The sequence below is a fragment of the Gallus gallus genome, chromosome 3 (assembly GCF_016699485.2).
Source record: "Gallus gallus isolate bGalGal1 chromosome 3, bGalGal1.mat.broiler.GRCg7b, whole genome shotgun sequence".
Lineage (NCBI taxonomy): Eukaryota > Metazoa > Chordata > Aves > Galliformes > Phasianidae > Gallus > Gallus gallus.
The window spans coordinates 57,309,883-57,335,531 of record NC_052534.1 but is presented as its reverse complement, the minus strand read 5'-3'; the positions used below and the strand labels follow the sequence as shown (position 1 = coordinate 57,335,531).

At 39.1% G+C, this 25,649-nt stretch overlaps 1 long non-coding RNA gene across 2 annotated transcripts in view; it reads right to left on the bottom strand.

Annotated features, from left to right (window-relative positions):
- Positions 1-210: 210 nt before the first annotated feature.
- The window catches only part of LOC121110309, a 41,445-nt gene continuing 16,006 nt past the window's right edge, over positions 211-25,649 (bottom strand). The window contains exons 2-5 of one of the 2 annotated variants that reach the window (XR_005858155.2): positions 25,283-25,461; positions 23,757-23,919; positions 20,807-20,890; positions 211-19,864 (exon numbers count right to left, since the gene is read on the bottom strand). This is a non-coding gene — a long non-coding RNA (uncharacterized LOC121110309). The remainder of the gene's footprint in view (positions 19,865-20,806; positions 20,891-23,756; positions 23,920-25,282; positions 25,462-25,649) is intronic. The other variant, XR_005858156.2, reaches the window with a different exon arrangement.

The window sequence follows — 25,649 nt, the reverse complement described above, 5'->3', positions numbered from 1 at the left end:
AGTGATTGGAGAATACCACTACAGGACAGACAGGAAGCTCTTCTCCCAGTGTTCTCAAGCTGTTCTGAATCCAAAGAAAACCAAGGCCAATCAAAGAGTTAAGAAAAACAAGCTGCTTGATGTCCAGAGCACTTTGGAGGCACTTGAGGGGTCATGTTGACCCATATAATTAAGAAGAGAACTTTCCAAGGTACTTTCTTGAGACTTTAGTGTGTTTTTGTGAAGATTTTAATAATTTTCCAAATAAAATATTTAGATACATTTTTTAGAAAACATCTTTACTCTTTAGTATTAAAATAAGAACAAATACAGCAAGAGGCTACACAGCCAGACTGGCTATAATACTAATGTTCAGATAATTTGTATGAAATATCAACAGTAATTCAAATAAAGATTATTAGAAATAAAAAAAAGAAAAAGACAACTTGTAATGAAATTCAGTTTCATACATATATCTCCCAAAACAACCAATGCCCTCTTTGTCTGACTTAGAAGAGATTTAAGATGCTAGAAAAAGAGCCAGCATGGTCTGTCTGATTGCCTTGCTGTAGAGAAGATGAAATGTGGCTGTTCAAGAAGCAGACTTGCCTGAAGAATTCAAAATATTGTACTTTGGCAGCATGATCTCAACAGCTGGCTGCAGCTGGCACGAGGGAGCTGTAGGTTTGCAGAGGGGACTGTCCTCCCTCCTCTTTTCCCCCGTTCCTGTCAAGAGCATCAGCAGCAAAATAGCAGTCTGTGTCAGAAGGGCACATTCAGAGGTTGCTCATAATGAGGTTTCAACTTCCATAGGGGTGTTCATATATCCCTGGTTCCAGTCCAGCTATTGAGACAAACGGTGGTACTTTTGCATTTTGAGTACCGGCTTCTGTAATGGAGTGAATGCCATCATTTATGGGTACTGCCAAGAATCTTCTTTCTAGCTTCCACTTCTCTGCATCAGTTTCTTTTGTACCAGTTCTTCATATGATGTAATGAATTCTTTAGTACAAGTGTTTGTGGCCCAAATTTGTCTCCTACTGAAGATGTAAAATCTCAGATTGATTTGATGAAAAATATAGGATCTCACATTAATAAAGAAGTTCTATTAGCTGAGTTTTTAGTTCAACTATAGCTAAATTACAAAGCCAAAGCATTAAAATGAAGGAGATCCATGAAGAGGCCGTGGAGTATCACACCGTTATGCAGAGCTAATGGAAGCAGGTCACAAAATACATGCAATAGATTTACCTGAGTAATCTTTTTTTTTTTTTTTTTTTTTCCTAAAAGGAAAAAAAGCTTGTTCTTTGTTCAGAATTAAACAGATAGCTTTCCCACAAACAGCGTGTACTTTAAGGGAAGCTGCTGGCAAAGGAGCCCATGGCCACCACCCTTAGGACAGTTGGAAGAGGGGGTGGATCCCACGTTTATTCAGACTCCCACTGGTCTCAGTTTCCCTCTCCTTGTCAGTTGCTACCACTCATGTTCCTTCCTTGACTCTAAATGTAAGAATAGGTGCAAGTATAATATGAAGTACCTTTCATGAGAAGAGTTAACAGCAAAAGGAGCTTAACCTGATGCTGGGATAAATGTGGTACACAAATGGCACCACTGTGAAATTAATTGATGCATAAAAAGGAAAACAGAAATGGGCAATTATGCATAAAAGACATACTCAAAAGATCATTATGTAAAATGAGTTTATTTTAAGAACAGGACTTGCTTGTGATCTTCTGGCATTGTTATTAGGACTAACCACAGAAACAAAATGCAGTTCAGTAGTGTAACTGGGTATATATGAGTAGTTACCAGTCAGTAGTTGCAAACTTAAATCAGTTTTCTTAGTAACCTGAAGTAACTAGGGTGATTAAGCATGCAATTTATTTATGAAAATAGAATCCAAAATGGCTGTTCCTGGTAGACTTTGAAGGAAAGGCTGTAAACAAGGACATATACCAGGTTAGATTCACATCTAATTGTAATGCACCATAGAAGTTTTTATTTAATTTTGATTTCTTTAAACTGAAAACTGATATTTCGGAGATGAATGACAGATAAACATATTACTGTAATCAAGAGAAGAATGACAGATAAACATTTTACTGTAATCAAGAGAAATGTGATCATTCTTATTATGGTATCCTTCAGATGGAATCACAAAACCTATAGTCTCTCTTATATCTCAAAGATTATTTCAAGGATGGAAAAAAGCAATACACTAGAAAATTTGGTGAGGAAAACTTGTACTGGTATTAGTACAATATAGGACACTGCTTTTTTTTGTGCAGTGTGCTGGCTCATCACAGTTTTTCTCTATTTTTTCCCATTGCAAAAGAACTTTACCTTCAGTTCAATAATCACTTTTAATTGGCAGCATCAGTGATTTCCACAGATTTTTCTCCTCAGTACATTCAGTTGCCTCAGACAAAGGGATCAAACATAATTATGAAAGTGAGCTTCCAAGAAACAATATTTCTCTGAGCACTGGGGGCCAAAGTAAAAATAAATTAAGCGTCCCTGTTGTAACAGATCAGGGGGATTAGATTACACTGATTAAATTTTCAGAAGTCCAAATATATAGCAGACACACCAGTCCTTGGGGCTCTTGCAGACTCCTTTGCTCTAAAAGACAAAATTACTTAAATAATAGAAAAACTAATCATCACCTTTTTGTCTTTAGAAACACTATGCCACTTCAGCATTGTCCACACATGGCTGGTGGAAAAGTAACGATTATCCTAGGTCACTGGGGATAATTTTTGCCTGTAGTCAAACACCCTGTGATTAATCATTGTTCATACTCTGGCCTTCTCCAGACTAGGGTTTCCCTGAACCTTCTTTACTTTATCTCTCTGGTTACCTGCAATCCAGACTGCCTGAGATGCCCTATAACTTTCTTGTCCACACATCCATTGGTAGAGCTGCTACCTGTTGCATGTATAAGCTCCTTTTTCATTGTTGTTTTGAATCTGCTTCTTGACAGATATTTTTCATGGTCCCAGTTTATCTCTATCTTTATTCTCCGTGACTGTCATAATTATGTAGACCTCTGACATGACCTCCTCGCATTGGTAATCCTTCTCTTCCCAAACAACTCTATTGTTTCTCCTATGGAAAATGTTTGCTTCCTCTGATCATGGTTGCTGCTTCTTTCAAAAAATGTGTCTAGAACTTCCATATCTTTTTAGAGAAGTCTAGAGCTGCCTACATTATTAATGATAGGAGAGAACTGTGAATTTATGCAATGGCAGAATTATATTTTTTTTCTTTGTTTTATATATATATATATATATATTTTTTTTTTTTTAACCAAAAAATCCTAATACTTTATTAACTCTCTGGGAAGCTATTGATCACTGACTCAATGTTTTCATGGATAAATTGAGCCCAACTACAAAGTTTTCAGTTCAGACTCCTTTTGATTCCCCACGAAGTCATGTGTAAGACTTGCAAGGCTATCCTGTTTCAGGGCAACCCTTCTCTTTCTAGCAGAGTTGTCTGAAGTCTATTGCATTGCAGCAAGAGAGATGGAGATGGAAATTTTGCATTCATGTGAATAAATGACATGAATGCAGAATGGAGTGTTCCGACAGAAACCTGTATCTTTATGCTAATACAAAGAATTGAAGTCCTTGTTTTTCTCACAGCTCTTTGTAAATAGTTTCTTCTTTTTTTTTTCTTTTAAATCAAGTATAAAATCAGCTACAATTATATTGCTTCTATTCATGTTCCACTTTTACCTATAATTTAAGAAAATGCCACTGGAGTTAAGGAAATACCCCGTCAATGGTTTTGCATTACTTAGTTTCAGGACACGATGTTCTGAATTCTATACAAAAGAGTGACTTTTCTAAGATACACAAAATCTTCATGAATACATCCTAGAGGAAAGTCAGCTGAATATATCTGTACTGCTAACAGTAGAATAGGAAGCTACTGCTGTACTTGGCAGTCAATTTTAGCTTCTTCCTCCAAGCTTTAATGATCTTTGCCACTCTTTTCTATAGTAATTTCATAGTGGTTGATGAAGGTAAAAACACTATACCTCATCTGAAATTCTTAATAAATACACTGAAGTTGATTCAGTGATATCATTTCCAGTTCATAATTTCTGGAAGTTTCCCTTGTAGAACATTATGTGAATAGTTTCCTTTCAGAATGATGCAGTGATCATTTACATTCCTTAAAGAATTAGGTAAAATTTTAGATGAAAGTGCTTAAATTTAAGTATATATTTTATACTAAACTAATGTGCTGTCATGCCTCTCAGAAAAAGAATAGCAACAGCATCGCTCTTCTGTATGGATGGTATTTTCTAAACAGAATGCAATATCAATACATGAGATTTATGCTGTGCACATTACTAAGGATCTTTAGCTTCAATCGTCATTCTTCAGGTAAGACAACATTATTTATTTAAAAACAAAGCAAGACACAGAATGTTTCCAACATCATCTACTAGCTGTGTCTACTTGAGACATCCACTTTTGGGTGAAATATGAAGCAGACTCTGTACTTGTTTTTGTTCTGTGTTGAGATTTCCTGTCTAAGAAAGTATATCCTTTTTTGCTATCATGATTATCAATGGAGTCCTGCAACTCCATTGTATTGAAAATAAACACCAACATCTTTCTGATTATTCAGTATTCAGCAATGATCCGTATCCAGAAAACATATATATAAGGCTGAAAACAGGAAAAAAAAAAAAAAAAAAAAAAAAAAAAAAAAAAAAGGGAGAAATTCTCATAGGGAGGAAACTGTAGAAAAATTTGTCTCTTTCATGGTATCTGTTGCTATCAAAGGTATCTGCTTATATGGATATGGAAGTTTCAAAATTTTCAGAGCTTATAGCTTAGACCAATTACTATGAGTTATGTGATTAATACTTAGAGAACGTTTAAATCTAAATTTCCTTGGCTTATTTGGAATTTTTACAGGTAGACTTTTCAGAAACTAACAATTAATTATCTCAGAAGTCTAATTATCTTTAAAAAACAACAAACAAAAACAAAAAACCAAACAAACAAACAGAAACAAACCACAATTATGAACCAGATATATTAATTTTCAACAGCCAGGTGCTGATACCCTGCTACCAGAGGCCTGAGCAATAGTCTGCACATTCTCACAGCAGAGGAGAAATCGGGAGAAACCATTTTATCAACTACTCTGATCACTTGGGCATCAAATCTCATTACATTTCACTCAGTCAACATTTTGCCAATCCTCATAATCAGTGTTTATCTCAGCCTCTCTACCTGAGAGGCACTGAAATACCAGTATAACTTCAGCTACTGACAAGTGGTTCATATTAAGCTTTTCCTCATTACATAATATAAACCTCTGGCACCCACAATTTCCTAATGGGAGTAAATACTACTTCACTCTATTTAAAGTGGGGAACTTCTGTGTATTTTATATTTCATTTCTCTTCCTCAAGGCAGCCTTTCTCACCATTACAGACCCTTGTAGCATATTTGCTAGCTATGGACAACAGCATAAATTTCCTGTCCTAAAACTCATGCAAAGAGAGGAGCTAAAGATATGCACTGAGGGAAGGATTAGCAAGCTATTAACAGCATATTCTGATTATTTTCCCATGCTATATGACTTATTCATCTCAGCTAGTGCAGACGTCTGAAGGAGTGATGCATAGCAGAGCTCGTCTTGCATCCATAGAGCCATTGGAATCACTGGTGGAGCCCAGTGGAAAAAGTCCCACAGTGTTTTACACAGCAGCTTGTAAATCACATGAGTCATGTTTTTTCATTGGAGTTAAATCATTATAAAGCAGAATGGCAACTTTTCCTTGCAGTGAGGCTCCTTATCTGCCTGTGTCACAGGCAATGTCACCTTCCAGCAAGATAGCTGTCTCCAACAATAAGATTCAGAAAAACTCCATCTTTCAAGCAGATCTCAGAATAAATATGAGGCCAAACTGTCTCCTTACACATAGGTTTTCTGAGCAATATGCAGATTAGCATGAGCACGGCTTTTAAGTGAAAAGCCTCATTCACAGAATCAGCAAAGCCTCATTCACAGAATTTGCATTAAATAGATGTGTCCAACAGGAGATAAAAAGGAGGAAAAAAAGTCAGCTTAAAACATTTGCAAACTGTGGAACAAACACTTGACAGATTCATTTGAAGGACAAGGAGTGGAAAGACAGCTTTATAAATAATTTTTTTGATGGGTTTTATTTTTGAAATGGCTTAGAAGAAAATATAATTGTCTCTAATTTATAGCATTTCATTATGAAATATTTCTGAGTGCATAATGAGTATCTGCCATGCCTAAATATCCTCAGAGTGCCACTCCACAGCCCTGTCACACACACCATTTCAATTCAAGGCAGTAACTTGGCAAAATTCCTATCAACTTCAGTAGGAAATTATCTTGCAGGTTTTGATCTCTGAACTGTTAGTATTGTGGGAGAACCAAACGGCCTCTGTCATAATCTTGGACAGTGCACGTAGGCTATAAACTATCATTATTTGCTCTGAGTCCCTTACAAGAGAGAACAAACTGAGTGCTAGAAATTATCTCACACCACTGTTTTCATTTTTTTCTCTAGATACATTGAGATACAGAGATCTTTTGGTACAGGACTCCAACTTTGATCTCTTTCCTGTATTTCACAAAAGAGCTTCATATTTTGACAGGATACAGGATTTTTCTTTTTGGTCCCTGTCTAGACAAACTGCAGGGGTGGGCTTCTGTGGAAGGTTTTGTAGTAATAATGCACTCTTTAGACAGCTCTGGAGCTGGTGAAGAAAATAAGGCTGAGGAAAAACAGGGGTTGATAATATAACGGTAATAGTAAAAATGTGGCTGCTCCTTTCTGAAGTGGTTTAAGAGTGTCAGGTCTCTGATGAATTTTTACTGACTCTTCATCTACAAAGACTGAGAATATAGAGCATGGTTCCCATTTATCTGAAGACAGAAAATGTACAGTGAAGTATGGTGACAAAAAATATTACATTCAGATAAGAGATGAGACAGGAGAATCAAGGCAAAGCTTCAAATCCCCTTGCCTAACTTTGTATGATTTTGGATTATTAGGATTCATTTGTTAATTTCATCTGTTTTGCTAAAGGGTGGGAGCCAAAGTTCAGTGCTCCTTGCATGTTCTGATTTTCTGGGTTTTGTTCTTTTCTACCATAAACCAAAGACTGAAAAGCAAAGAAACATTGGTTTCAGTAATGCCTAAAAATAAAGGTTCACACTTCAGTTGTAATGATCCACCAGTAAGATAAATGCATGCACACAGATAACTGTATTTATTATGCTGATAGTTGCATCCTAACATTTAGCATAGTACAAAGCACTAGTAAGTAGCTTGTTTTGAACTGTATGGAATGTAAATGTACAAATCAGGGGACATGAATGTTGTCTTCAGTTACAGAAAAAAAAAAATCCTTCAACGGATGGAGGGCAAATGCTAAATTTTCTAGCTGTCCAAAAGGCAATTTTCTCAATGGATTTTAGACTCTGTACCTTCAGATATAGATATGCCAGTATGTTAATGTACTAGAAAAAGTGATCAGAATAAAAATATGGATGAGTTCAGCCTTTTCCTAATGGAACAGAAAGATTGTCTCGGGCACTACAAAAGAGATATATAACCATCAGCTGGAACTTTAATATTCTAGCAGCAAAAAAACACTAACACACACAGTCGTGGAAGTGACAGATGTCTGTCTGAGGAGTGAGGCAGTAATTACGGAATAAGGTAGCTCCCATTCTTGAAAAATCCTTGGAGCACAGTACCCTATTAACACAGCCTAAGACATGAAAACAAAGACAGGATTCATTGACCTCTAGAAAGAGTGTTATGATTGTTTCTCTTACCACGTATATGTATAATATTACAAAATATTACAGCTACTCAGTCTTAGATTAATGGAAATGACTGCATAAATGCAACCTAAGGAAGGCTACTGAGAGAAATAAATAGAACTCTGAATTCTTGTCTACTCTCAATTAAAAAATATATATGCAGCAAGGTCTCATCTAAAATACAAACTGAGGACCATACAAGTTTCAGTGGAATGTCTGTCTGTAGCCTACTGTCAAAGGGAGAATTCTGAGGGAAGTAGCATATTATAAAACAGAGATTACAAGGGAAGGGTGAATACATGGTAATATATCCACATCATCTAGCCCATAGTTAGCCCCTGTTCAGGCACTTCCTAAATTGAAGACTCTATCATGATTAAATTGTATTTAACAGTGTCTGACAAGCCTTATTCCATCAATTTAACTAATCATTTTCCTGAACTCACTTAATCTCTTGGCTTTCAAAGCCTCCTGTCAGCAGTTTACTAACACTGCCTGGAAAATGCCTCAACCTCTTTCTTCTAAATTGGCTTCCAAACTATTTAATTTAATGTCCTTTAACTTTGTGCTGCAAAGAACAGTGGATACCTTCTTGTTCACATTCTTCATACTAATCTTGATTTTATAAATCTAAGACTTATTCTCTCTCAGTCTTCTTCTCTCATATGAAAACATCCAATCTGCAGCATCTGCAGAAGAAATTCCCTAACTCCAATCACCTTTACCTCCTTCCTTATGCTTTTCCTCCATCTTCTCAGAAAGGAAAGCAACTAAAATTGTATACAACACTCAAGATACAAGAAATACATGAGATTTCTAGACTGGCATAAAGGGATTTTCTATTTCTGCCTTTTTCTTTTTTTGCTAACAATTAATAGGACTTTGTTCTTTCAGCCAATGCTGAATAATGGGGTGATGTTTTCAGAAGCTCCCACAATGGTGACAAGATTTCTTTTTTGACTGGCAATGGCTAACAAGGTCTGCCATTCATGAATGCATCATTTCCCCCTCTGTCTTATCCCTTTAGGTTTCATCTGACTTTTTTTTAACCCAGTCTTTCAGTATTGCATGGCAATTCTGTGATAGTTTGCAATCAATCTTAGTTTTGATTACTCTGATTTTCTATAGTCAAAAACATCATCATATGTGTATTCACTCCATCTCCAAGAGCATTAACTACACAGATTGCAATGTGTACCCATCTGAAACTCTGAAATTTACCTTACAAATCTTCAACGCCACTGCATAAATATGTTCTTTATATTATTATGGCTTCATCAAGCTTTGCTAGAATGGACTTTAGGCTTAGTGACCTCTACTTGCTTGGATTAGTGACTGTTTTAAAATATTGTCATATTTGCCACATTTCACTCCTTAAGTATTGAAGATTCTGGTACCTTTGGAACCAATGCCGTTGTGATAGAGCTTTTGGCATGAACAGGTGTAGGATGTTAAGTTCCTGGTTTTTCACCTGTTAATTGGATGCTCTGTTGAGAATTATGAGGTATAATTAATGTTTGTAAGTTCACAACAATTATCTATAGCATTTTCTGAGAGTTGATTTTGGCATTAACCTTTACATGTTTATTAATTATCTGGAAAAAAAAATTATCTTATGTTAATGTGCTCTCTATAGTAATTCTGTCTACAGACTACTCCATCATTTCTGGCTCTCATTATAAAGAAGGTCTGTGCCTGTTCACATCTCTTGTTTGTACAAGTGCAAGGGTGACCACCCTTAGTTTCTCACATTGATTGACGATAATGCTAGATTTCCACTACAGGAGATTGGGTGCAATCTTGTAATTTTAATTTCTTGAAATTTTTAGGAGCCCATTTCCATCACTGTTAACAAATAGGAGGAAGGGAATTCATATCACAAACATCTTTTTTGGTGGTCTACTTGTTATTTTTGTATGATTGCACAATGATATGAACCCCTCCGACATACGAAAGCATTTTGAAGTTTACACAAAGAGAATTCACACATACAATTTCCCCCCCAAAATGAGATTTAAATCAAATGTAAACAAGAAGCATGTCACCAGAGAAAGTCACAGCCCAAATATGCAAGACAAAATTTCATGCTCAGTGAGCATCAAATGTCAGAAAGTTTCCAAATTATTTTGTTTTCTCTTTTTGCACTGAAGATATTGCCAAATAACCATTGCCTTTAATGGCTCTGTGCTTTAAAGAGGAAAATGCAGTTTTAATGGCAGCCCTCCTGCTGTTTCACTGCCTTTGACTATTAAAGACAGTTTGTGCTATTAACATGGTGCTTGGCAAAGTGATTGCCTCAGCTTTTGTTTATGACCAAGTAAACCTGCTTCTTCCTGAGCATGGGAGAGGAATACATTTCAGCAATTTTGCTGAGTGAGAAATTATAATGGATATTTTTCTCAGGGTTTTGTTTTTAAAGGGCCATTTTTGCAACACGGTGGCTACTTTTCAAAGTGTCAGCAGCATGCATTAAGCAATGTCTTAAAGGTCTTTCCTTAAAGGTCATTTTCTCTTAGCTGGTGCTCGCTGCTGACAGCAATATTGCCTCAGTGATATTGTCATAAAACTAAAAAAATGAGTTTCTGATTATCTTTAGGAACCAGGAACTGAGAGTCCAGAAATCAACATAGGAGTCAGACATTCATGACTATATTCCAGCTGCCTTATGTATTACGGGTATTGTTAATTACAGTGGGTTATAGAAAGCCCACAAAAGAATAGAGTAATAAGCATTAACTATACTAAATCTCATAAAGAATGGAGAGCTCTTGCAAGAATGATTTTCACTCAATTATTGCTTGTTAGAAGAATAATATGGGTCTGATTGTTTTTATTTAGCATCAAACATATATATTGCAAAAATTATAAGCTGCTGCAGGCTCAGTTCCAGCTTGCCAGGTGTTGTAAAAACCAAGTGATAATGGCTGTTCCTGTAGAGACTCATTTGAGTCTCTACCTGGGGAGTTTATAATCACTGCTTTTGGATCATGTCTATGTTGTGCAAATATGACCATGCACTTATCCATAACGGTGGAAGTTTCCACAACTTTCAAGCTCAGGATGGCAGAAACTGATTTCTGTGATTTACCTTCCCATCAGTCTTCTCTCTCTCCCATTACTTTTTTCACACATCATCATCCATGTTGGCCTGGGATGTTTTTAATCATCTCCGTTTGCTCCCAGGTAAACTCCATAGGGTATCTGTTTTGTCCTTCTACTCTGCCAGTGCTGCAGTCTCACCTCTGTCTCTTCCAATTTCTAGATAGAACATCCAAAATACAAAAACCTGCCTCCCACTGTGGTACTGCCAGCAGTGCTTGCAGTGCTTTTTGTGAGCACCATCCTCCTGGACAGGCAATATTAACTCAGCAAGACACTGAACTATATTGTGATGCTGACTTCCAGTCACCACAGCACTGATGAAGAACAATTGCTATCAGTAATAAACTCCCCATCCATCCCACTTCGTTATCCTCACATATTGTGATAGCAGCAATTTACAATTCCATTGCATTGCTCACAGTTAGAGGCACAACATCGAGCTTGAACAGAAGCTCGGGAAGCCACACCTGTAGAGGATGTCCCAGTGCTCTTCATGCACCAAGCTCCTGCTTACATCGCCGGAGCACCTCTTTCCAGTGGTGTTCCAGCCTCTGCTGCCCCTCTTATCCAGGGCAGACCCAAGCCTGAAGTCACTCCTTCAGAAATATAGATGGGTACACACTGAGTCCTCAACACTGGCTGCATTGCTGCTGCAGATTTGCTCAACCATACTGCTTGCTAGTATAGGCATAGCCTTAGTTCTGGAAATACCGGGAAAATATACACTGTTTTCCAGATGTCTGTTCCCTTTTTGTCAGAAGAGTCTTTTCAGCTCTGAAAACTTCTCCCTGTTTAAAAGGCAGAGACTAATTATGATCATTTTTGTTTGTTTGTTTTAATAGGGGATTTAATGGGATTCAAAGACACACTATGAGGAGAACTGATAAGAGACAAAAATTACAAGCAGAAAAACAGCTCAGAGTTCTGAATAAATAACCCCAGCCAGGAAAAGCATGTGCAGAAGGAGAGAAAAAAAAACAATATTTCAGTGCAGATCCAAAACAAGAGCTGCACCAGGGAGCAGGAATGTAACCACAAATGAAATCCATTCCTAGGGCACTTGACCTTTACTGGGTATTATTAACCAAGAAGCAAAAGAACCTGGATAAATGCTATGTCCAGTTTGTTCATTTTCTGCGTTAGCAGTGGTTATAAGTCAGTAAAGTCATCCCCTCAGAGCAAGTTTATTCCTTACATGGCTCTACTGCATCTCTTCTCCCAAGCAGGCAATAATATTTACACTGAGGGGCTCCCAAGGGAGATTCATGCAAATCTCCTTGTCCAAGAGAAACTCTCCAATGGTGCCTGAAATGAGGCACTGGAGATGTAGGCTTTGTGGCTCCCTCCTCCCAGACTCCAACAAAATCTCTCCTAGGTACACCTCACTCTGAAGCAAGTAGCAAATGTAAGAGAAGTGCAGAACATCTGTCACCAGACTCAACAGCGAGGGAAGAGATTTGCTCTGCATGTCCAAGTGCAGAGATAATATCCCAACGGGTGCGCTCCCTGCTGAAAACTTATAACACTTCTGACAAGCAAAACAGTGATGGGATTTCTGCTCACTTGATGTCTTCCTTTCCCAGAGCCACTGTGCTCAGTTATCCCCAACCACTCGGCCACGTTTTACAGCCTCGTTACGAGGGCAGTTGCGTTATTTCTTAGTGCCACCAAGTGGAGAAATTCAACACTACTCTTTTCGATCACCACTCTCGACCAGCCAACTCTGGTGCCAGCAGAAGAGCAAAAAAGTCATTCAGACTAAGGTTTTGCAAATGAAAATAAAAATTAATGTTATCTATTCCGATGCTAAATGGGGAACAAGTCCACAACAGAGCAAACCTTTAAATAGGTTTAAATCTGTAAGTCTCTACTCAGAGTGACAAGTATATGCTAAAAACTATGGAAAGGAGAAAGAGGGCTTAACCACATAATTAAATTTAAGACTATCTGATTTCAATGTCTTGCTCAACAGGCATGCTTTGCTGAGCTGGAGCCAACGATACTGGTAATTAATTCAGAATTACCGAGTGGAAGCTGAGATTTCCAATAGGTCGATGCCACTTTCCATTATAATATAATGGAAGGAAAAATATTCACCTCTTCCTGGTACAATATAATTATGAAAAAGTTCAATTCAGTTCCTTATTAAACCGTGGCAGTGGTATCATAGTGGTATCATGAGTCAATCACTGAACCCTTTTTGTAAGCATATGAACTTTACCAGGCACCAGGAAAGTCAACAAGGGAAATGTTAGATGGCAACAGTATAATGCATTCATCTGAATCAAGTATTTTCACAGCTTTTTCAGATTTATGTTAACATTCCTGTAAATAGAGAGACAGTGGTACAGATCATAGAGTCACATCAAATATAATTTTCCATTAGATCTATGCAGAAATAAACACAGATGTGTCTCTGGAACAGGAATTTACATCTGGTTTACTGGATATTAGGAAGAATTTCTTTTCTAGTCTTTTCCAGTCTTAATGATTCCGTGATTCTACTCTGCAGATGAGGCTGCCTGGAGTATAAAATAGTTGCATACATTCTTTAAAAAAGAATAAATGATAGCTTTTTAGTGCAGATGCATTACATCTATCCAGATAAATGAAAATGTTATAAGGATCATAGGATGGATTTACTAATGCAAATATGGCAGTGAAGTCCTTCTCCATTGGAAGTGCCTAAGCAATCTTCAGAAGCTTCTGCCTAATCAGAATAATCTGTCTTGAGCAAGAGAGAGCAATGCAACTGGGCCATCTATAGCTGGGGTAAGGGCTGGGATGTGAGTGCACACAGGTAGCCTGTTCTCAGAGGAAAAAATGGCTTTTGCTCATTCCAGAGCAATCTTGGTAAAAGTTTTTTCTCAAAGCCATTCTTCCTACAAAGTGTTGGAAAACTTCATGTTCATTCTGTTTATTCAGAGAGCAGCTCATTATTTACAAATAGTGGTATAAAATAAAAGCTAAAAATAGGTTAACTATCTTCCTATACTTAGAAATAAAATGCACATCATATGCAGACCACACAAGAGCATCATCTAAGGGTCAATCGCTGCACTTAGGGCAGCCCAAGCACTTCCCATGGCTCCTGATGTGAGGGTCATCCCAGGCTTTGAGTGGTTTGGCTGTGGCTAGCAAATTCGTCAGTAGGGGAGAGTTGTCCTGGCTCCCAGGGATCAGCAGTGGGTGCTTCCCTGCAGCTTCCCCTGGGTCTCTAGGACATTTCTCTTCTCCCAGTCCTTTGGGACTATTCATGACTCATTCCCAGTGGATCCCACAGCTATATATGCCAAGCTCGGGCACTGCACAAGCATCAGCACTACAGATCCCTGTGCTGGATATAGCCTTTAAACAGCTGGACAGTATGCAGAGCAGCAAGCAGCTGAGCCATCCGAAACTGACAGGCCTCATCCATGCCACCATTTTTATTAGGCTAGGCTTGAAGAGTGTTTAGACACTCGCTATTAAGAGATTAAACCATATGGTTAATGCGAAAACATGGTAAAGGCATAATCCTGGGAGAAATAAATAAGATATTTGAGTTTAAGAAAGGACACATTAACATTAGAAGCAGCTCATTATATTCTCTAGGAATTTAGTCAAGAGTTCCATGAGTAATCCCGTGTTTACATACTCGGTCTAGCGTTAGATATTTTCCAGTAAATTGGTGGTAGGAACAAACCTTCCCAGCTTTGCAGCAGTGAAACATAACAGATGGAGAACCTATCTTCCTTTGCCTGTTACTCCAGTAGTGACACAAGAAATAAACAAAATCCCATGCCTAGACTGTAGAAGGGTTAAAGAAATGATGAAATAAGGTAAACAAGAAACTGTTAAGTCCTCAGTAACCTACAGGGTACTCATCTATCTAGTATTCAATCCATTCTAGTTTAAAAGATCCACTGTAGATACATAGCAGCCTTACACATTTCCCAAACAGGTATCCTCCTACCCTCTTCCTCCTGCATCCATTCTATACCTTTATAAACTCTTCAGACTTATCCTGTGGAAATTTTCCAACTGAAGTGCAATCTATTCAGCTAAATGTCTGTTAACCTGACAGCTCCTTCCAATTAGTCCTTCCTACTTAAGCACACGCCGTGTCTGCTACTGCAGGAACATTCAATTAAGATGAAGAAAAAAAGTGCAGTAGACAAGTTTGACACTAATATAAATAAATGAGTGTATTTTCTTCATGCGCAAAGATATCACAGTTTAGATTTCTATTGAGCTTTCACCTCAAGGGGATTTAAGTACAGATAAACTTCCACAATGCCTGTTAGGAGGAAGTAAAGGAAGACTGGCATTAAGAAAAAGCAAAAATGTCTTCAAACACCATGCAAATTCATGCAGATCACTAGGATAATGAAATTAAGAGTGATTTAAATGCCATTCTAACTGCATTTTTTATACTGATACTGGTGTAAAGATAGACAACTAATTTGATAATGTTCTTCCTCAGAAACATGAAGCTATAAGTCTTCTGCAAAATCAGAGAGGTGTAGCCTGCACTCCTTCCTTCCCAAGACCTTCCCTTTGCCTCATCAGTCCAGGTCTTTGTGAAATGATGAAATGATTTTTGTACATAGAAGTCTATTAGAATAGATTCTTCTTGGCCATTTAGCATGAGTGCTGCTGTCTTTTATTTCTCTCCATGACAGTTTCTCACTCTCTTCTAAAGGTATCAACCAGCTTCTCACTCAGGCAGCCCAAGAGACAACACAGTCATGCTGAACCTGCAACAGTTTGCCCTCAGATGATAGCATTTGGATAGTCACAGAATCACAGAATTGCAGGGGTTAGAAGGGACCTGGAGGGATCACTGAGTTCAACTCCTTTGCTACAGCAGGTAGCCTACAATCACCACCTCCATTTCAGATCTGGGAGAGGGCTTCTCTCAGTGGAAGCTTATCTCATTTTTAGTTCAGTGAAATGATACAGTTGAGAGAAAAAAGACACACATTTTTCTCACAATCTTCAAGGAGAAGTCTAAAATCTGAGGCATTATACCAAAGCACGTAGAAATGTTATAAACCATACCTCTTTGTATGATAGACTGTATGTGGTTAAATATTGTCATGATATGTTGGTTAAAAATGCCTGGATTTCCTCTGCTGAAGTTGTGCTTCCCAGTGCAAAGCATTTGCTTCGCATCAAGAGCCATGGCTGACTAGCGCAGAGTTCATCAGTAGAGTGGCCAGTCCCTCCAGCAGCACTAATTATAACCATTTCCAAGAAGGCTGGTTGTGGTTCCTGTTAATTAGGACCCAGACGGTGACAGATGCTTGCAGATATTCCTCAGGGATGAGACTTTTAACATGAATTATTATGCCTGTGACAGCAATGAGTGGCTGTTGGGACCCTAGCCCAGGAAACCATACTTCTACTTTAAGATCACCAGGAACATCCTGAACATTAGAAGGTGGCCAAGTACTTCCACATTTTGCCATAGGAAGGCATGAATGGGACAGGAAAACACTGCCTATATGCAAGTAAAAGAAACTATTTGATTTTCTGTATGTGTCAATGAATCCTAAACTAACATGCCAAAAACTGTAAGAAATTGAAGACGCTTGTATGAAACACTAAGTCATGGAAATATAGGAGTCAGAAATAGGCATTTTAATAGTTTCAGAGCAAATCATGTGCGTTCTGATTTAAATCAAGCATTGGCCTGCTTTTTATAAACAAGCACATTGGTTGTGCTTTTTTGCCATATGCTTACTTAGCTAATTATATCAAAATCTACTTAAGCATTTATAAGGAAATGGACTGAGGACTGTTGAGCATCATGAGAACGCATAAAGCAAGAGTTAAATTCTGTTCTGTTTATCCAGGCAAGTAACAGAAAACATCTTGAAAATGCCAAAGTCAGAATAAAATTTAATTGGAGCAAGAAAAAAATGCAGAAAACAAGGGACACAGTGAGGTTCACAAGATCTCTATGAACTGAAATATGCTAACACAGTGTTTGGAAGAGTTTCCAACACATAAAAAAGGCAAAAAAAAAAAAAAGAAAAGAAGACATACAACTGCCCTTGAGTGTTAGGAAGCAAAAAAAGATGACCTGTATTCAGGGCTGCAATTCATGTCCTGAGTAATTTGCCTTGCTTTCAGCAAAAATGAGAAGTCAGCCAAGGAAATACGTTTGATCTCCCTGTTAAGCCTGCAGATCATCTGATTTTCAGCGGGGCTCTCTCATAAAGGTCTCCCAATGCACCTTAAACGTTGGTGGTGCTCAAATAGCTGTGGTCCCTTCCCAACATCAAGGCCAGGAGATGAACAGCTGGACAAAAACACAGTTTCCAGCTGTGACACACACAGTTTGATAGCACACATCAGCTGACATCAGGAAGGAAATTTTAACTCATTTACAACCATGAGAAAGTGCTGCTTTCCTCCTGTACTAGCCTCGACAAACAGACACTGGGCCCCTCAGTACATGAAAGTCACTGAGATCCTGAAGCATGTTCAACGAAGGGCAATGAAACTGCTGAGGGGTCTGGAGCACAAGTGTTATGGGGAGCAGCTGAGGGAGCTGGGATTGTTTAGTCAGGAGAAGAGGAGGCTCAGGGGTGACCTTATAGCTCTCTATAATTACCTGAAAGGAGGCTGTGGTGAAGTGGGCATTGCCCTCTTCTCCCACATAACAGTGATAGGATGAATGAGAATGGCCTTAATTTTCACCAGGGGAGATGCAGGTTGGATGTTAGGAAAATCGAGAAGCAGACACATCAGCCTACCTCACACTGCACACAGAATTTTGACTAGGGCAGTAGTGGAAGGAAGGGAGGTGTTTTTTTTTTGGCTTACTGTGCTTACTTGTTACTTACAGGTTCTCTCCCACCACAGTCACACCTGTGTACGCATGAAGTTGCACTGGGTGCATTTTACAGAAAACCTAAACTCTCACATTTGTGCTTTTTTTCTAGCTGAACTCTGCTGTCCAGGCACCTGCACATATAGAAGCAGCTTAAATTGCATTTTTCTTCATGTCATTTAAATAATTTAGAAACTCTGAGCAGAGAGAGCGAATATTAAGCAGTTTAAAGGTTTCTCAAGAATCCCTGAGGGAGAACTACAGGATACTGCCTGCAATCAAAGTGGAGCTGGCTCTTCTCCTTTGTCAAACTCAGAGGAGGTAGCATGTGAGAACAAACATTCCAGTAACAAAATATTTAACATAACCACACTTTCCTTGAATATGTTTTTCTTTCCTTCCACATGTAGAAAAAGGAAGACCATGTCTTGTGTTATAAAATGTTTTTCCATACTTCTCCTTCTATACTACTCACATGTAAGACACTCCATGTTGTAGAGGTTTCTATAGCAACAGAATATATTTTTTTTTACAATAGCAGCTGTTCTTTTCCCAGGTATATCAGCAGGTCAGAGTTTAGCCTTTGAAATTAAGCTTCTTTTCTTTATGGAGCTGCATATCCAGAGTGAGAAACCATATTTTCCACTTAGTTTTCATGAGTAAATAATGATGCCCTGACTCCAATTAGCAAACAGAGAAATTAGTACAGGAATTTTAGTGGCAGAGAGTACATTAGTGTGTCTGAGTGTTTCATGAGCTTTGAAGTATGCATCCACATATGCCTTTCCTACCCTTAGGAATTTATTACTCTCATTTTACAGCACACAGTGAGAAGACAGAAGCACACAGAGGGTAAGTGCCTTGCCACAGTTGTACAAAAGTGCTGTGGCTGAGTGGACTGTGAGATGAAGTGGTGCAATTATGAGGCTTTTGCCCTCTCTGCCATACCATTTTATGAACACCACTGAGGTGGTAAGGATTATTTGTGTTCAACTATGCTGAAGTTCAAATGAACTTCCTTTCCTGCTCCTTCACTTCATTGCTCCTTTAGCACCCAGGGCCTTGATCCTAAGCATCATGTCTTTTCTTCAGCATGAATTTTAAACAGTCCCATCAATGCAATCCCATCCCCATCTCTGCTGTCACCACAGCTTTGTTCTTCATCCTTCCATACTTCCTCAGACTCACTTCTCCACTCAAGTATGTTTTGTTTCCATTTCCACCTTCCAAAGGTTTTCTGAGCAATTCCTTTTGCCTAAGATTTTACTCACCAGTAAGGCTTTTTTTTCATCTTTCACCTCAAACTCTTATTTTGTCCCTATTCACACAGTATCCTTTTAGGACAAAGAGCATTTCAAGTTGCATTTGATAACAGCAGCACACATTTATGCCACTGAAACAACACAAAAGCATATAGGATCATCATTCTTGTTTGGGAGGATGAGTGAAGAAGACAGTAATCTCACAACTCAAAAAGACTATTCTTCTTTTTCCATTGATTTATTGTACATTTAGGCTATTATTCAAACCAAGACTTTTGCTTGTAAAATAATGCAATCTTTCTGTCAAATCAGTCCCCAGGAGGCAAGTGGCCCAACTTCTATTTGTTCTACAGTGCTGGTTTCCCAGAGTCTGGAAAAAATACAGACAAAGCCCAGCATCTAGCATGCAATGCAAGCAGAGCTGGTCCAGCAGGAGGGAAGAAGATGTCCCCAGCCTGAGAACAGTAGCAAATCAATTCTCCTGGAGAATATCCTACAGAAGGTACAACTCTGCTAGGATCTGCTCAGCCTAGCCCAGAGAACTGAAGCCACCATCTTGTTCTGGTTTTAACTGGTTTCTCTGTTTAAACATACCTTTTCTCAAGCTGCTGATGTAACATGAGTGGAGGGAGCTTCAAAGTGACCTACTCTGTGCCATGCAGAATATCTGGTTTTGAACAGTAACTCTCCAGATTACAGTCTTCCAGCTGTGAAGAATGCGGGTCTTATGAAGTTCTTTTTTGGCCTCCCATAGACCTTACTCAGTGCTGAGACTTTTTTTTTTTTCCACTGAAGTCATTACATCAAGGCACCAAGCAGACTCAGGCCAGTCACTGAATTTCAGTACTCCTTGTCTTCCCTAAAAATCACAGCAAGATCAATGAAAGACCCAGGAGAGGAAGGACAGATCTTGAAGTATATGGATTCTATTTTATGGGCTATCAGAGCAGTTACTTTCACATTAACATTTTCACCATGAATAGCCACTCTAATTTAACTTGGTTGCTCTTCTGTTATTCACCGAGAGATCAGTTACTCAGCAGAACAAGGCACTGGAGCAGCGAGTAAATAAAGCAGACAGGTTCTGCTGCTGTCGCATTACTACTGTTTTGTCATGCTGAATGTGTCACCAGGGAGCAAGGATTACTTTAATTACCAACTGCTTTAATTTCAAATAGTTATGGAAAATCGTGGATCACGTTAATTTACTTTGGCAGCATGACAATGGGATCGCTTTCAATCCTTGCTGGTGGCACTGGGAGGCTGGTGGGGAGGGAGGAAGGGTGGAAGGAAGGAGCTTTCACGCGTTTCAGTTTCAGAGGGGGTGTTGCCATTCAAAAGAAAGTATGTGACAGCTTCCAAAATGCTGTTAAGCTGGAAATGAGTTGAGTCTGCTGAGGTAGTCTATCAGAACTTCTACACTGATTATAAGCAATCCAGAAATGTTCATTATCTTCCATTTCAGCAGTTTGGAACTGAAGCAGCTGGTGGGAAAGGTTTGTTCCTTTGACTTCTGTCTTTCCATATGCCATTTTGACCTTTCAAAAGTCTCTGTGGGTTAAATTGGAAAGTATGCCCAGCCCTAACCTAGACACCTGGGAATACCATGGAGAGGTATAACTAGAAATGCAATGATTACAGCCCTTTTAAGACTTATGAGTTTGATACCCTCCCTGAGACAAGATACTGAGTCTGGATGTGACCCAGTACACCTGGCACCATGCTGTGCTGCACTCTTCTCTTTCCCTCCATCTCTCTTTTAAGGTCAGGGGAACTTGTAAACACAGGTAGTTTTACGCACCTTTTATTTGGTAGCAGAACTTTGTGCCTCGTCTGTACTCTTTGCTGCCCAAAGTTAAATACTAATTGTTTCATCTCCACCATACTGAAAAACAAAATAAGTTACAGTTTTGATTCTAAAAGAAATTTAAACTCCATGGATCTCACCAGTCTCCAGTTCAGACTCATGGGCAGCTGAATCAGCTCAAGTGGGAAAACTATGGATAAATGATGGGGGATCAAAAATTCTTAACTGCATTTCTGTGCTCAAGATAATACATGAAGAGCTGTATCATACCCACAAAATGCAAGTAGTATCACTTGAGATTACAGTGCTTTCAGTGCCTTGTTTTGATTGATGCAAGTAATATTTATCTAGGCTAAAAAACTCAAACAAGTCAAGTTGCTAATAAGGGAGTTTCTTATATTTTGGACCTTAAGGAGATAATGTAAGTGCAAATTTCACCCTTATAATTCCTTTGAGTTAATGGATATTTCCAACTAATTCAAACATACACTGAAATTCCTGGTGATTAAGGGAATATCAGCCACCAGAAGCACTCCATCTTGTTCCTGTCTGGAAATAGGAATACATGAAGCCCTGTGAGCTGTCCTAGGACTCTTTTGTCACAACATCACAGACAAGACTTAGGACACTGAGTGCTTGATCCCTTCTACTTGTCTAACAGAAGCACCTCTCTGCTCACCCAGAGTTCAGTAGGATCCAGAAGAGACCCTACTGTCTCCAAGATCAGATGTCAAAAACAATGAGTGACATGAGCGGTGAAAGGAATCACCAGTATCATTACTGTGATCAAGGTTGCCCTGATCACAGGGTGGGCCAACAGTGCTCCTGATAACGCTGCAGTGAAACATGACAAAAAGAGGAAGACATAGGACTCTCTTTTAGGGTCATCCTTTACACTCAATTCAAGTAAGTTTGTCTTATTCCTTCCAGTTCCTTTTCTAGATGCCTGCCTATCATTTTCACTTTTTTCAAAGGATTACATGTCTTGGGGACAATAGCTGAGTTTGCTGAGTGAACACAGAGCAATTAGAGCAGTGGCGTAGGCAGCCTCCCACTGCGAAGAAGTGGACAGCCTGCATGCTGCCCCACTGCTGACTGCCAGCTCTGATGAAACCTGAGTGGTTTCAGTGCTTTGGCAGATGGTATTTAGTTGCTTGTGCATTCCTAGTCCTTTCCTTAGGGAGAAGAAAAGTCTTATGTGAAATCTCTGGAAGGAATGAGGATGATTCCCCTCTGAGAGGCAAGCGAGCTGCATGGAGAAAGACCTGAGAGTGCCATAGAGGTGGGAGCAGCAAGGGAGTGGAAGGGGAGACTTTAGCAAAGAAGTTACTGAAAAGAGGCAGAGATAAGAAGTCAGTTTAGAGGTCATAGAGATCATCTTCCTATGGACCACAGAAGAATATATAGAGTTTACTGCAACTCAAAAACCTACTGAGTTGACTGAAATCAAAGAAGGGATCAGTCCTTCCAAAGGCAAAGAGGCTTATGAACCTTTTTTTTCTGTTACCTCTTCCCCAGTCAAGAGAGTTTTCTCTATATGAAATGTTAACAGTCATGCCTTGTTTTCTAATAGCACGTGGCTTTTTAAAGTTTGAAACCTTACTGGTCTTTTAGGGATGCCCACAGTGCAGTGCAGTTCCCATGTAATGAGCTGGCCAACTACTCCCAGATCTGCTCAAAACCAAACCCTTCAAGTGAATTGTGTCATTAGTATACACTGACTGCTGCCTTCACAGCATCTAAGTGCTTCAGTAAGGCAGAGCCTCCTGCCTCCCTGAGAGGGAGCACTTCACAGGATGGTCACTGGATACCTGGTCAGCATAGCAGGGACTGCAAGGGGTACCCCCTTTGTGAGGACCAGGTCCACTTGTGCTCTGTGTGTCCCTGGAAAGGAGCTGATGTGCAACACACACACTTGCTGCCATTTGGCCCCGTTTTAGTGTGGGGACTAAACCAGAAAAAAAAAAAAAGGCATTTTATCTCATAATGCCTTCAAAACTTTTCATTTCTGAATGGGCACTATGGCATTTACTTCAGCTCTGTAGTTATGGAAAAGTTTCCCTGTTGGCTGGTTTCTTTCTTTCCTTCTTAAACTGTTACTGTAAGGACAAAGATCATGTTTGTTTTCCACAGTTTTTGTTTGTTTGTTTTGAAAGCAGAAATAAATAAATATAAGCTCAAGAGTATCTCAGAAATGAAAACAAAATGCACTTCAGAAAACACATTTACATTTCAAGGTACCACTCTACAGAGGAAAAGTTCTCCTGAGATTTCAAAACCAGAGGCCATGTGAGTTTGATAATAGCAAATGACACAAGCAGAAGCCATAGGTATGCTTAATATTTTCTGTTTAGTTTCTGAGACAGCTTTCAAGTCTGGCTACTCCTTTATTTTGATTCCTCAGGATAGCTTTTGGCACTCATGAATGTAAACTGAACTCCAAATTCCAAGGAAACTAGTTGGAATTGGTAACCTAAAACAGTACTCTCGCTACATGCAAGGGTGGACTGCAAGGAAATGTTGTGTCACACATTCTCTACATCTATTGTCTTCTGAAGATTTCTCAAGAAGATGTCAACCAGAAACACATCCCTAGAAAGCAATTATCTTTTAATAAGCACTGCAATATCTAAGCAATGTTCATTTTACGTCTTTTTTACCCAAGCATCCAGATGCTCTTGCAAATAGCAGCCCTAGAAATAATTCAATTTCAAGGATGTCTTTTTATACTGATTGCCAGATACCACGGGGAAAACTGGATAACAAACAGGCTAAACAGCTGTGTGTATTTAATCCAAGAGCAGCTTTTTTTAGCACTGTGATTTATGCTAATTTAATAATGTATTATAAAAGCTAGCTTAGAAGGTTGACATCTCAGTTTTGTCAGATAGCCACACTTGTACTGAGATATCTTGAAAATAAGAAAGCAGCTTAAAACACAAACCTGTACTGTGCACTGTGTCCCCAGCATCATCCACTAAGATGAACAGCAGCTATAAGAGTGCTTCACTGGCCCGATGGTTCAGCCCCCTCAGGCAGCTGACTGGCAACAGGAGCTTCTCAACCACTGCACCTGGCTGTGCTTGGCTCCACCTTGGAGACTGTGTCTGGGACATGTATGTTCAAACTGTTAGTTCAGCCCTTCTTGTTGAGTCAGCATACAGCTCTACAGACATAGGTCCAGTTCAGAACAGTTTTTGTGATACAAAGCTGTGGTGTTGTGCTCCCTCTGTCCCCAGCTTCCTCCTTCAGCCTGGCTGTTATTCCCAAGGCCTTGGGTACAGATAGATAGCGACACCCCAGAGCCCTTGTTCAGGACTGGTAACTTCCACAGTATTGTCTCAAACTCAGTGCTCAAGGAACTGATAGCAGACACTCAGTTCAACAGGTGCCTGTGCTTAAATACTGTATCAGCTAATCATCTTACCCAATAACTAGTGACCAGCCAAGAGCTCTCTGCTGTACGGTAGCTGGCTGCAAGACAGACTCTCCTCTTGAGGAGGGACATCTCTTGAGGTTACAGCTGCACCAAGATCCCTTATGTCTTGATGTCAGGACATCTTGCTGATACAGATTCTTGGCTGACATAGTTTTAAGCTTTGTTAAATTCAGTTATAGATTGACTGTGCATATATAACTCCTCAGACATATGAGTATCCACCAAGTCTGGGACTAGGAGTGAATTCAGCTGCACCTACATTGCTTATCTTCAAGGAGTTTAGAAAGCAAGGGCGTCCACACTGAACCTTATGATTCAGTGGGAAGGCCTCGTGGATTAGTGTGCTTATGCTGTAAATAATTAAATGTCCCTTGCCATTTTGAATCTTAAACTGCTGTCTTACTTACGACTAAGTTTTGCTAATGCATTATACTTTATCAATATATTCCTGCTTCTCTTTTACAAGTGTATAGTATAGTTGAGTCCATGTGACAAAAGCCCAGCAAGAGAGATCCTCTGTGGAAAAGCCCCCTTCCAGGTATCAGTAGCATCACCCCCTGATTCAAGAACAGGTTTGGTATTGCTTTGAGACTATATTTGATCACATATTCATAGTAGACTGCCTGACTCATCTCAGCGCTACAATGCCCATGTGCTAATGCTACTTACTCATGAGACAATGAGAGCTTATTTAAGGTGTAAGAGCAACCCCTAAAGCTTTCTAAATAGCCCTAGACGTTAGGACCTGTTTGCCCAGAAGTACCTAAAGAAAATTTGCAACCTGACCAATGCAATGAAACAGTACTTTTATCCCTTTCATTATTTCTTATCCCCTTAACATTGATAAACCACATAAACCCCTGAAGTTACAATACCAACGGCACATTTCAAAGATATATTACAGGCATTCTTACACATGGTAAAATTTGGCAAGTGAGAGCACAGATACTTTCAAAATGTGTACTGGGGAAATAGACAGCAGCTTTGTAAAGACAGAGCCCTACATTATTTGTGGAAAAGGTTATTCTTACCAACTCAAGTGTCCATTGCCATTTTTGGCACTCAGTAGTGGCATCAGCACAATAAATTTCCTGTCTGCAGCTTTCAGAGAACAGTGTGAGACCCGTCTCTTCCTTAAGACAGTATCCTAATGGATCTGTAAGGTTATCCAGACTCCTCTTGAGGTCTGATCCTTTCTAAGCAGGAGCCTCTGAAAGGGAACAGAGTTATTACTCACATGCTATCCTTGCACACACTCTGCCATGCAGTGCCTCTGGCTCATATAGAGATTTATAGAGATGAGCCATACCATCTTCTGCTGTAAATATGCCCGGATCTCCTGCCCTCATGCACAGAGCTCAACAATCTTTCATAGAGAAATGTATCTTAAAAGCTGAG